This window comes from Belonocnema kinseyi, chromosome 5 (assembly GCF_010883055.1).
Source record: "Belonocnema kinseyi isolate 2016_QV_RU_SX_M_011 chromosome 5, B_treatae_v1, whole genome shotgun sequence".
Classification (NCBI taxonomy): domain Eukaryota; kingdom Metazoa; phylum Arthropoda; class Insecta; order Hymenoptera; family Cynipidae; genus Belonocnema; species Belonocnema kinseyi.
In genome coordinates, this window is record NC_046661.1 from 111,683,379 (window position 1) to 111,695,027 (window position 11,649).

At 32.3% G+C, this 11,649-nt stretch overlaps 1 protein-coding gene across 1 annotated transcript in view; it reads left to right on the top strand.

The window, feature by feature from the left end:
- Positions 1-11,649, top strand: part of LOC117173834 (odorant receptor 82a-like) — a 132,943-nt gene that overhangs the window by 17,127 nt on the left and 104,167 nt on the right. The gene's annotated exons all lie outside the window — the stretch shown is intronic.

An 11,649-nucleotide genomic window follows, 5' to 3' on the forward strand; every position in this document is an offset into this window, starting at 1 on the left:
CAATAGTATAGATATTATATCATTTATATTTTATACTTGAAATAACGTAACATCAAAATATACGCATATAAAGAGGCGCGCGAAGTATTCAAATTATAAGAATCGCCTGCATCGAAATCTGGAATTATTAAAATCCCATTCTCTTGATTTTATTTCAAAACAGTTAGCAGCTGGAGATATAAATAGAACCGCCGAAGTATTCCGACCGGCAATCGTGCACCTTCGAGTTTTCAAATTCAGAAGAGGAGAAATGGGTTGTGCGCGCAATACAGTCATGTACTTCGTCTCCTACTATATTTCACACGGACAAGACCTGTGATAGGATTTGAGTGAACGTCGTTGCTCTGCTCGCTCACATGGTAGCTCTGCGGCGAGCGATTACCTGTCAGAATGGACGCGGTAATATAGGCAGTAATTCGGAGAAGCCAGCAGCTTTTACTGCCTTTCTATCAATTGAATTAATAAAACAAAAAGATAAAGAAAAGCGGAAAATCAAAATATGGAATCGGCCTTGGCTGCAACGGAGAAACACGAGAAAAGGTGTTTTGACTATGTTGTTCGAAGAATTAGGTAAGCATAACCTACAATCCTTAGGTTTCACTATCTATTTAAAATGTGTCCTCATTACGGACTATTCTCCTCACTACCCGGAAGATCCCAGTGTATTAAATAATTACACTCTGATGTAAGAAGATCTTCTGAATGAACTTTTGCAACTTGCATCTCCATACATAATAAAGCAAGAAACTGTTATGAGAAAATCAATTTCACCCCATGCTTTGTTTCCATATTTTCAATTTTACAAACAATATGTACAAAAACAATGAGGTTAGATTTTCCATTTGCGATTATAGCAGCTTACAGAATCACATGAACTTTTCCCCGCTTCTGATTGGCCCTTTGCTTTAGCCAGCGTAAAAACCAGCAGAAAAAATAGCAGGCGTTCAATCAACGAAATCAAGTCCGGCGTCCATCACGAGAGCCAGCAATGACTTCATTTTCCTGTAAGGTAAGATGCCCCGTAGCCGTCAAAGCTCCAAGCCAGCAATTCAGGAAAAAAAAACACCGTGTGCGGCGGGCTTTAATTACAATTATTGGCAAACTACTTTTATTGCTTACTAATTTCATTAGTGTTCTTATAGTGCCTCTGGAAATTTCCCAAAAAACAGAGGAATGCCACAACTTAATTAACTCCCGTTCAGCAAGTATCTCATCTCTCTCTACAAATCTTTTAAAGCCTTAGTATAGCACAGGTCAATGGTTTGCAATCATTTTAACATCATTATGGCTGATAGGGCTGCCAACAATCGCGGTGGTTTGGCAATTGCAATTAGAAGAGGTATAACCTTTTCAAGGTTGTCCTCTATACTTAATATGAAAATAGTCTAGAAACTCTTTCTATGTCTATGGAAACTTCACTTGGTTAACTTCTTATCGTTTCCGTTTACAGGGTCCCCTTTGTCGGCGGAAGAATCTCCGAAAATATCCGGAAAAGATTTTTAGAATTAGTCAATGATGTTAATCCGAATAACGATCTTATTGACGGGGATTTCAATTCACATCAGAGTCTATTAAGTAGTACCCGGGTTTGTCAAAATTGCGAAGCACTTTTGCAGCCCTTGACGATTTAGACTTTATTTCTATAAATAATGGGAAGACAACTTATGTTAATCGTCCAGATGAATCTCCCTCGACTCTTGACCTTACTTTTATAAGTCCTCTACTTTTTACCTTTTGCACACATGATGTATGGGACGATGCCCTAGTCAGTGAGCATTACATAGTGATCACTAGCCTGGGTCTGCAAGTAAGTACCTATTTCCAATACTTTCCTTTCAATTTAAAAAAATCTCTTAGAATCCATGGCAACTGACATTCTTCCACCGACATCAGATCTCGTCTCTGGCTACAATTCTTTTGTTGTATGCATGGATGAGGCTATCTGGTCATCCGAGGTACCCTCAGCCACTTCCAAACCACCAAACAATGGCCACCCATTTAAAAACAAAGCTTTTGTTCCAGCTCGTTGGTGAAATGAGGCATGCGACAATGCTATTAAGGATAGGCGTACAGCTTCTATCAAACTTAGAAAACAATCTAAATATCCCAACAATTTAAATTATAAAAAATATGCAGCTATAGCTAAACGCACCCTCAATAAAGCCAGAAGAAAGTCCTTTTAAAGTTTTTGGGAATCGCTAGATAGAACATCATCTATCTGCAGAACATAGAGAGTGATTAAGTCATTTAAAAATAGATTCAGTCAGCCAGCAAACTCATCCTGCTCGGCAGATAGCATCGTGATTTTCCAAACTACACGATCTCGTAGTTGAGATGTGTACTTGTACTGTCTTCCAGGATAGGTTTCCCAGTGACTTTAGAACCAACCATTTCCTGGAGGCTCCATTCAACGAAAATTAAGTTACTATAGAGATTTCTTCGTTGAAAATTAAATCTTCATCCGCACTAGATAAAATTGATAATAATATCATCAACCACTTTCCTTCTGAAGCCAATACTATTCTTTACAAACTTTCTAACGAAATCTTATTGTCTGGCTCGTTTCCACCTTCCTGGAACACCTTTTCGGTATTTTTCATGCCTAATTCAATGCTAGGCAAATTTAGACCGATTTTATTAGCCTCCTGTTTATTCAAGTTAATGGAAAAACTAATTTACAATAGAGGTAATTTAAACATAACTGTTATCTCTCCCCTACACAATTCGGTTTCCGAAAAAAGTCAATTTTACGCGGACAATCTGGCCTTACTTTCCACAAAAATTTGGACGGGTTTTGTCAAGGATAAGGTTACAGCGGGTCTTTTTTTCATAACTGAAAGGGAGATTTGACAGCGTAATCCCCCAAATTTTAGTGGAAGATCTTAGAGATTTAGGGGTACCTAAAAATGTAGTTAAATTTGTCTACAACTCTATTTCATGCAAGAAAATTTATTTTAATATCAATGGTGAATTGATTAGACCTAAAGTAAGCACAGTGGGCCTTCCCCAGAGCTGCATTCTGATTCCCAAAATGTATTCAGTTCATACTCGCAAGCTCCATCGACTTTTGCCGGCGGGGTGTGTCATAATCAAATGTGTGGATGAAATGGTAATTTTATTTAGATCCAGTGACCTCGCACTTTGCATCACATCTCTCCAACAAGTTCTAAAATCTTAGTCACACCCTGGCAACAAGCAAATAGCACACATAAAAACAGCCCTCATATAATCACAGAAATTTTGACACTCATTTAAGAAGACTTTAGAAGACTTTAAGAAGACTCGGAATCTTATGCCCTAAATACGCAGATCTTTCCACTATCCCCTCTTTGAATTTCCATACAGTGATCATACTTTCTCTTCTAAATTAAATGTTCAAATAGTTTTTCTAACCCAAAATTTTCCTGACCCACCATCTTTCTTCCAGAATACTATTAAGGTGTTTGAAGACTTCTTGAGACTTCTTTGACGGCTCAAAGTTTTAAGATGGCAAGTCTCCGGACTGCGCCTCGGTTTGCCTCGCTGTGAAATCTACACACACATGAAAAATTAATTACTCTGCATGCATGTTTTCTATTGAAGCAATAGCCATTTTATATACACTAGATTTCATAATAAAGAATAAATTGAAAAAAGTTGTTATTTTCACGGACTCGTTAAGTGTCTTAGAATGTGTCTCTTCAACTAACCCCAATAAAATTAAGTCTTGCCTTACCTTCCTAATCAGAAATCATCTCGCCTGCCTTACCGCGCTTAAATGTAATATAATCCTAGCATGGGTACCAGGCCAGGAGGAAATTCCAGGAAATTAGCTCGCAAATGTAACCGCGAGATCCGCCAATTTTAATGCCTCCCTCCTAAACATAGGGCATCCTCCATCGGACTTTGTCAGCTCCTTTCAAGAACACCTGAATAAAATTTGCCGAGCCCATTGTGAAACGAGAGGAAAGTCTTTCGGTACTTTTTACACAAATCACTTTTACAAAACCCACAGAAAACCTTGGATTTATAATTTGCTTGTTAAAATAGAGTGGATTGTATCCCTTTGTCACATACCAAGTAATCACCACTCGCGCAGAGCTAGCCTAGCGCAAAGAAGACCTTGAACACGTCCGATGGCAGTGTCTCAGATTCAATGCTTTCTGTCTTAGCCTTCTTAAGGTTCTTTCGACGGCTCTCTAATGTGCACCGCCATTCCATAGCAATCAATTCCTCGCTAATCCCTCCAATAGGGTGGTTTTTCACGTTTCTAGATTCCTAAAAAAAATCCAACCTCCAGATAGTAAATTTTTTCCCATAAGCAAAGCTTCAAAATTTCTTGTTATGTGAGCTCGCGCCAGTGTCTCCAGAACGTGGGATTTTTCGGCCCCCACCACTCACCCATCTGGGAGCGACACATTCAAACGTAGTGTATCGGTGAGTCGGCTCTGTTAAATGCTGCGAAGCCCAGCCTCGTGTAAAGCCGAAAATGCACGAGCAGGAATCCGAGCTCTCCCGACCTCACGAATGATGATCTAGCTGCTCCTCGAATTTATTCAGGTTTTGAAATCCCGAGTTACCTTAGAACCATTAGGCTTATTGCGAAGAGGCAAATATAATTGACTTTATGTAAATAGATATAGGAGACAAACTTCTGGGCCTAAAACGTTTCAAATTTAGTGCTGCATGCCTTAGTCATATTTTTAGTAAACAATGGATTTTTAACAAATAAAAAACAAATTTTCGACAAAATAGTTAAATTCTCAACCCAAGAAATTACTTTAAAAAATAAATTTTTTAACTTAAACATTGTAGTTTATACTGAAGTTTGCAGTTGAAAAAATTAATTTTGATCTAAAACAAATTAATTCTTAAAGAAGAATAATTTGCCAACAAAGAAGATAAATTTATAACTAAAAAGAAAATTTTTCAAGAAAAAATGGTCAACAAAATTGTTCAATTTTCATCTAAAGAAACGAATTTTAAACTGAAAAAATAAGTATTCGATCAAAAATAGACTAATCAAATTTTCAGACAAGAAATGGAATTTTCAACAAAAGAAATTAATTTTCAACTAAAATTATAATGTTTCAACGAAAAATTGAATGGATAAATTTTCATTTGAAAAATAATTATCAACCCCAAAAAATTAAAGTTTCAACAAAATATTTAAATTCCTAAGAAAAAAATTAAATTTGCAAAAAAAATATTTTAATTTTCAAACCAATAACTTTCTACCGAAAACAGAATTTCAAAATTTTCAAAATCAATTTTAAAACAGCAACAATTTTTGTTAACAAAATACAAAAATTTTCAACGAAAATCGGTTAAATTATCAGTTTAAAAAATCAATTTACAACCAACAATTTTTCACAAAATAGTGTAATTTCTAAAAAATAGATGAACCTTTAACCATTTCATACCAAAAAGAAAGAAGTTTCAACAAAAAATGCATTTCCATCCAAAGAAATTATTCTTGATTAAAATGGATGAATTTCAAACAAGAAAAATAATTTTGTGCCAAAAAAGAACATTTTTTGACTGAGTAAGGTCAATTTCCTACAAAAAAAATTGAAAAAAAAATGATACAATTAAATTTTTAGTATAAGAGAATGTTTTCTCAACAAAAAAAGAATCGAATTTCCAACAAAACAGTTAAATTATCAACCAAAATAGTTATTTTAAAAATTTTAAATTTTAGAGTAGTTTCATTTTCGATGGAAGAAATGAATTTTCTACTGACAATTGTTTTAAAAAAATATACAATCGAATTTACAACAGAATAGTTCAATTTTTAAACATACAGTTAGATTTAAACTTTCAAAAAAATCAAAAAGATTTTGAAACACATCAAAAAATTTCCTAAAATTTCAAAAAAGAGTGGAATGGAAGCTTCTAATGTGTCCCCTAAGGGTTTACATTTTTCTTACACCTTCTCTATTCCTTTACACACCCTCCACACACTTACTTGGTGGTGGAAGGGGGACCTACAGTTTAAGGTGGGTTCCGAACCACCAAGAGCAACAGCCTTAAGTACTTAGAGAAAACCTTTTTCTCTAGAGGTACCGGTCCGTAGGATAAACTGATTTAAAAAACTGGAAAACCTAAAAATTCCTGTAGAAGAATAAAAACGATGCGCCTGGAAATTGTGTACAATTATCAATCTTTAAAATTAAAGTTCGAATGATTTTTTAAAAATTATTTTCAGCACATTTCTTCTCAAGCAGAATCCCCGATTTTAATTGCAAGAGGTTCAATTATTTCCAATCAGAATAAGTAATTACAAAAATTTTGAAAATTCAAAAAAGATAACTTGGAATAAGTACAATGAGATTTAAAAAAAGTTTCTTTTAATTATACATAAAATTTGTTGAATTATTTCTAAAAGTATGGAAACATTAAAAATTGTAGTATTTAAATACACTTAACATTTCAGACTTTTATATTAAATTTTGATAAGATATAATAGATACGTATGTAAAATGAAAAAATAATAATAAAAGTCGATAAACGAATAATTTTTTTGGAATGAATTCTAACAGAAAATTGAAAAAAGATTACAAAACATTTTTTATTATTTCCTAAAATGTCTAAAGAGTACGTCAAATATTTTGAAGCAAAATATTGTAATTTTTCCATATTACTTAATTTTAGAAAAATTAAATAACATAATTCTTTCAAATTTGAGTAAGTTTTAGAGATACGAGGGTAGTTCAATAAGTCCTTAGAATGAAGTATAAAAACAATTTCTTTTGGGTAAATTTTTTTTTATTTTTCAACATAATCTCATTGGAGCTCTATACACTTGGTCAATCGCTTTTCAAGTTTTTGTAATCCTTCAGAAAAGTGCGTTTTCGGAAGTTCCTCAAAATAAGCACTTACAGAGGCAATGACGTAGCCATAACCTTACCAGCTGACTTTACGGTCTTTGCCTTTTTAGAGCTGGTTCGCCTGTGGAAATCCCCTGTTTGGATTGTTCCTTTGTCTCAGGAGTGTAATGGTGTATCCATGTTTTATCCACAGTCCCAAATCGACGAAAAAATTCCTCACGATTCCGACTTATGCGCGCCAAAAGAGCCTCAGAGGCGACCACTCTATTGCGTTTATTCTCAGCTGAGAGCAAACGCGGCACCCATCTTGCCGATAGCTTTTTCATGCCTAATTTTTCATGTAGAATTGAAACAACTGCACCTATAGATATCCTTGTGGCCTCAGCTAACTCACGCACTTTTCATCTTCTATCCTTCAACACCATATCGTGGATTTTATTGATGATTTCGGGAGTACTTGCTTCTACGGGTCTTCCTGAACGTGTTTCGTCACTTATTGATGTACGACCACGCTTAAATTCATTTACCCAGTTATAAACCGTTGCTGAGGCAGGGGCAGATGTGCCATAAACTGAGTCTAATTCATTTTTTATCTCATATGGAGTTAAACCCTTTAAATGAAAATGTTTGATTACCGCTCTGAACTCGTTTTTTTCCATTTTTCTTAACGAACAATTTTTTTTTCAATTGATTATAAAAACACGTAAACTCAGAAGATGTGGACTGTGACTGCACCATATATCTAGTCGGGAGTGGTGTTGACTGAAAACAGATGATTTGGAGCGATTCGCGCGCCATCTGTTGGTCATTCTAAGGACTTATTGAACTACCCTCGTATTTAAGAATTTAGAAACGATTCGAAAATAATGAAAACTTCCAAAGATTTTTAAAGAAATAATTAACATAATTTTTCATTTTCAATAACTAATTTGAAAAGATTATGTTTAATCATTTCAAAATATTGCAAAAGATTTCAAATATTCTCAAAGCATCTGAAAAACTTTGGAGGCATTTTTTTAATTAAGCAGAATTAAAAAAAAATACCATGAAAAATTTGAATAATTTTTAAAGATTAGAAATTGAAAGGTCTGGCAAGATTAGAAAAACAGAATTATTTTTCTAATAATCGTGTGAAAGTTTTTAAGAATTTTTTATTTTTAAAAATGTACTTTAAACAAAATTCAAGCAGATTTTTAAACGCATCGAACGATTTCCTAAAATTTAAAAGAAGAGTGTACAAGATTTTAAAGCAAACTGCTTCAATTTGATAAGATTAAAAAGTTAAAAAAAAAAGTAAATAATCAAGTTAATTCAGGAAGTATCTAGTAGACTTGATAAGATTCAAAAAAATTTAAACTTAGAAGTGTTTTAGAAACGCATGACAAGTTTTAGGAACTTTAAAAGAATCTCGAGAGATTTCAGGAGAATAAACATGGTTTCTTAAAATGCTTGGGAACATTTAGAAAATTATAAGGAAATTTTTTTCTACATTTTGAATGATTTTTTTAATTTTTGATAAAAACTCGAGAGAGTTACCAATATCTTGAAGAATTCAAAAAGTTTTAAATAGATAAGAAATTTGCATAATATTTTTTAAAGTCCTATAAAATAAAAATAAAATGTCTTAAAAATCTCCTAGGATCTTTTCTGACACATCTGATATATTCGAATTTTTTTTTAATTTTCTTAAGAATCTTATAATAATTATTTACATATAAATTTAAAAACTGATAATACTTATTTTATTGTATATGAAATCTTTACAAAATGTTTAATGCCTTAAAATACTTATCTCGAAATTACAAAATTTAGCTTTTACAATTTTATTTAAATTGTAAAATAATTGTAATTGGAAATTGATTGTAAATAATTGTAAAATAAATGCAACAAAATTTATTTTATGGAGAAATGTCTCATGATTATAAAAAGAGAAAAAAATGGTTAAGGTAAGTCTTTGTAGCATTGTAGTAACTAATGAATATATTTTTAGATTATTTTTCCTTGATTCTGGCCGAGGGTCAAACATGGTACAAAAAACCGTCGTGAAATTTCAAATAAAAACTGTACTCTGTATACATTAATTTTTTTTATTTAAGAATAATAATACTTTTATATATATTGCAAAAATTTATTCGAATATCATATACAATGATTTTTATTTTAAAAATTCCTGTAAATAATTGGTGTTTTTTAAATTTCACGATATTTATGTACTATGTTTGACCTTAGGAAATAGATTTCAGGAATAAAGTTATAAAAATATCTCCATTAGTTAGTAAAATACTGTGAAGAATCGCCTTTCAAATTATCGTTGAAATTGAAGAAATAGATACCCAGTGGGCACAACATTTTAGAACGTAATTGGAACGTCCTAAAAATGTTTTTTGGACGTACAAGTCAAAAGACGTTATTCGAACGTTTTAAAAACTGTCCGAAGTCAGGTCAAATAATGTTCTTAAAACGTTTTATGTTCCAATTACGTCTTTGAAACGTCTGTGGAACATTGTACGTTTATGGAACGTTATATGGACTGACTTAGGACATTTTTAAGACGTTTTAAAGATGTTCTTTAACGCTTGTGCCCAGTGGGTATTTCTCTTATCGTTTTTCAGCATATGATTTTTCACTAAATGTAAAGCAGATTAAAATACACTTGAAAAAATAAAAATAAGAAAGTTCAGAAATTCATGCAGTTTTCTGTTCAGAAAATCCCACACATTTTTAAATGAAATTCCTATCCACACCACATTCACAGGAAAATTTTACAACATTTTTGTCAAATGATCAGTCTTTTTAATGAGGTCAAGTTAATAACTTTTTGGCCTATTCTCTTAAAATCCTCAAAAAAATATTAGAAAAATTCGAGTCTTTTGAAAAGATGATTAGGACATTTAGAAGTTTGGAAGATATCCACGAATAATTGATAAATTTTGAGAAATTTTTTCAAGTTTTTAAATATTTCTAGTAAGTTTAAAATAAAATAAATTTCAAAAAAAAATTTTAACTCACTACATTTTTCTGAAAATTTTAAAAAAAGCATTCAAGACGTGAAAAAATTTACTCATAATCTTTTAAATTTTTCACAGGAACTTTAAGAAAAATAATGTTATTTTCTTGAAATCTTTCTGAATTCCCTTAAAGCTTCTACAGTTTATTTTTTCGAAATGTTTGAAAATCTACATTTCTAAAAAATTTAAGTTTAAGATTAGATTTGAACCTCTTCCATTCTTCTAAATATTTCTTGAATTACTGGATTATTTACGTTTTTTAAAACTTTTTAATCTTATGAAATTGAAACATCTTGCTTTAAAATCTTCTACACTCTTCTTTTAAATTTTAGGAAATCGTTTGATGTGTTTCAAAATTTTTTTGATTTTTTTTAAAGTACATTTTTGTAAATAAAAATTATTAAAAATTAACAAACGATTATATAATATAATTAAACAATAATTCTTTTTTCTAATATTTTCAGACATTTTAATCTTCTAATTTTTAAGAATTATTCAAATTTGTCCTGATTTTTTTGCAAGTTTTAATTATTTTTTAATCGTTTCAACATTTTTGAATATTTCGTAAACTTACTAAAATTTAAAAGCAAATTTTACAAACCAACATAAACATAACAGAAAATGGTGCGACAAAATTGCGCAAGAAGGCTTAATAAGAATTAAATACTTATTTTTTTAGTTTAAAATTCGTTTCTTTAGATGAAAATTGAACAATTTTGTTGACCATTTTTTTCTTGAAAAATTTTCTTTTTAGTTATAAATTTATCTTCTTTGTTGGCGAATTATTCTTCTTTAAAAATTAATTTGTTTCAGATCAAAATGAATTTCTTTTGTTGATAAAATCGCATTTATTTGGTTTTAAAAATTAATTTTTTCAAGTGAAAACTTCAGTATAAACTACAATGTTTAAGTTAAAAAATTTATTTTTTAAAGTAATTTCTTGGGTTGAAAATTTAACTATTTTGTCGAAAATTTGTTTTTTATTTGTTAAAAATCCATTGTTTACTAAAAATATGACTAAGGCATGCAGCACTAAATTTGAAACGTTTTAGACCCAGAAGTTTGTCTCCTATATCTATTTACATAAAGTCAATTATATTTTCCTCTCCGCAATAAGCCTAATGCTTCTAAGGTAACTCGGGATTTCAAAACCTGAATAAATTCGAGGAGCAGCTAGATCATCATTCGTGAAGTCGGAAGAGCTCGGATTCCTGCTCGTGCATTTTCGGCTTTACACGAGGCTGGGCTTCGCAGCATTTAACAGAGCCGACTCACCGATACACTACGTTTGAATGTGTCGCTCCCAGATGGGAGAGTGGTGGGGGCCGAAAGATCCCACGTTCTGGAGACACTGGCTCGCGCACGATGGTTTTGTGGGGAGGGAGTACCCGTGCATAGGCAAGCACAAGTACCACTTCCCCCTCCAGCTTCGTCATCCGCTTTCGCATTTCGACATTGCGTCGAGTTGCGACGTTTTGCCCTACTAGGGAGTTCGCTTAATATGTATCAGATAACAAACATACCGTTACACCACTATCTATGGATTCACACAGTACCTAATCATGGATCAATATACACGACTGCAGAGCTAGTATGATGCCAACGCATGCGCACCGACGTGCGCACTAGAATCATCATCAAGAACAAAATATCACACTTAGTGGGAGAACCACAATTAGTGTGCGTGCCGTGCGTGTAATAAGGTTTGAAGGGGAGTGTACACTTATCGGACTGCAAGTTATTGGACTTGTCCTATACTTATAAATAATACATAATAAGTCATTTAATTCAGTGGCTTATCTCACCCCAGGTATGTGGCGATATGAGCCAAG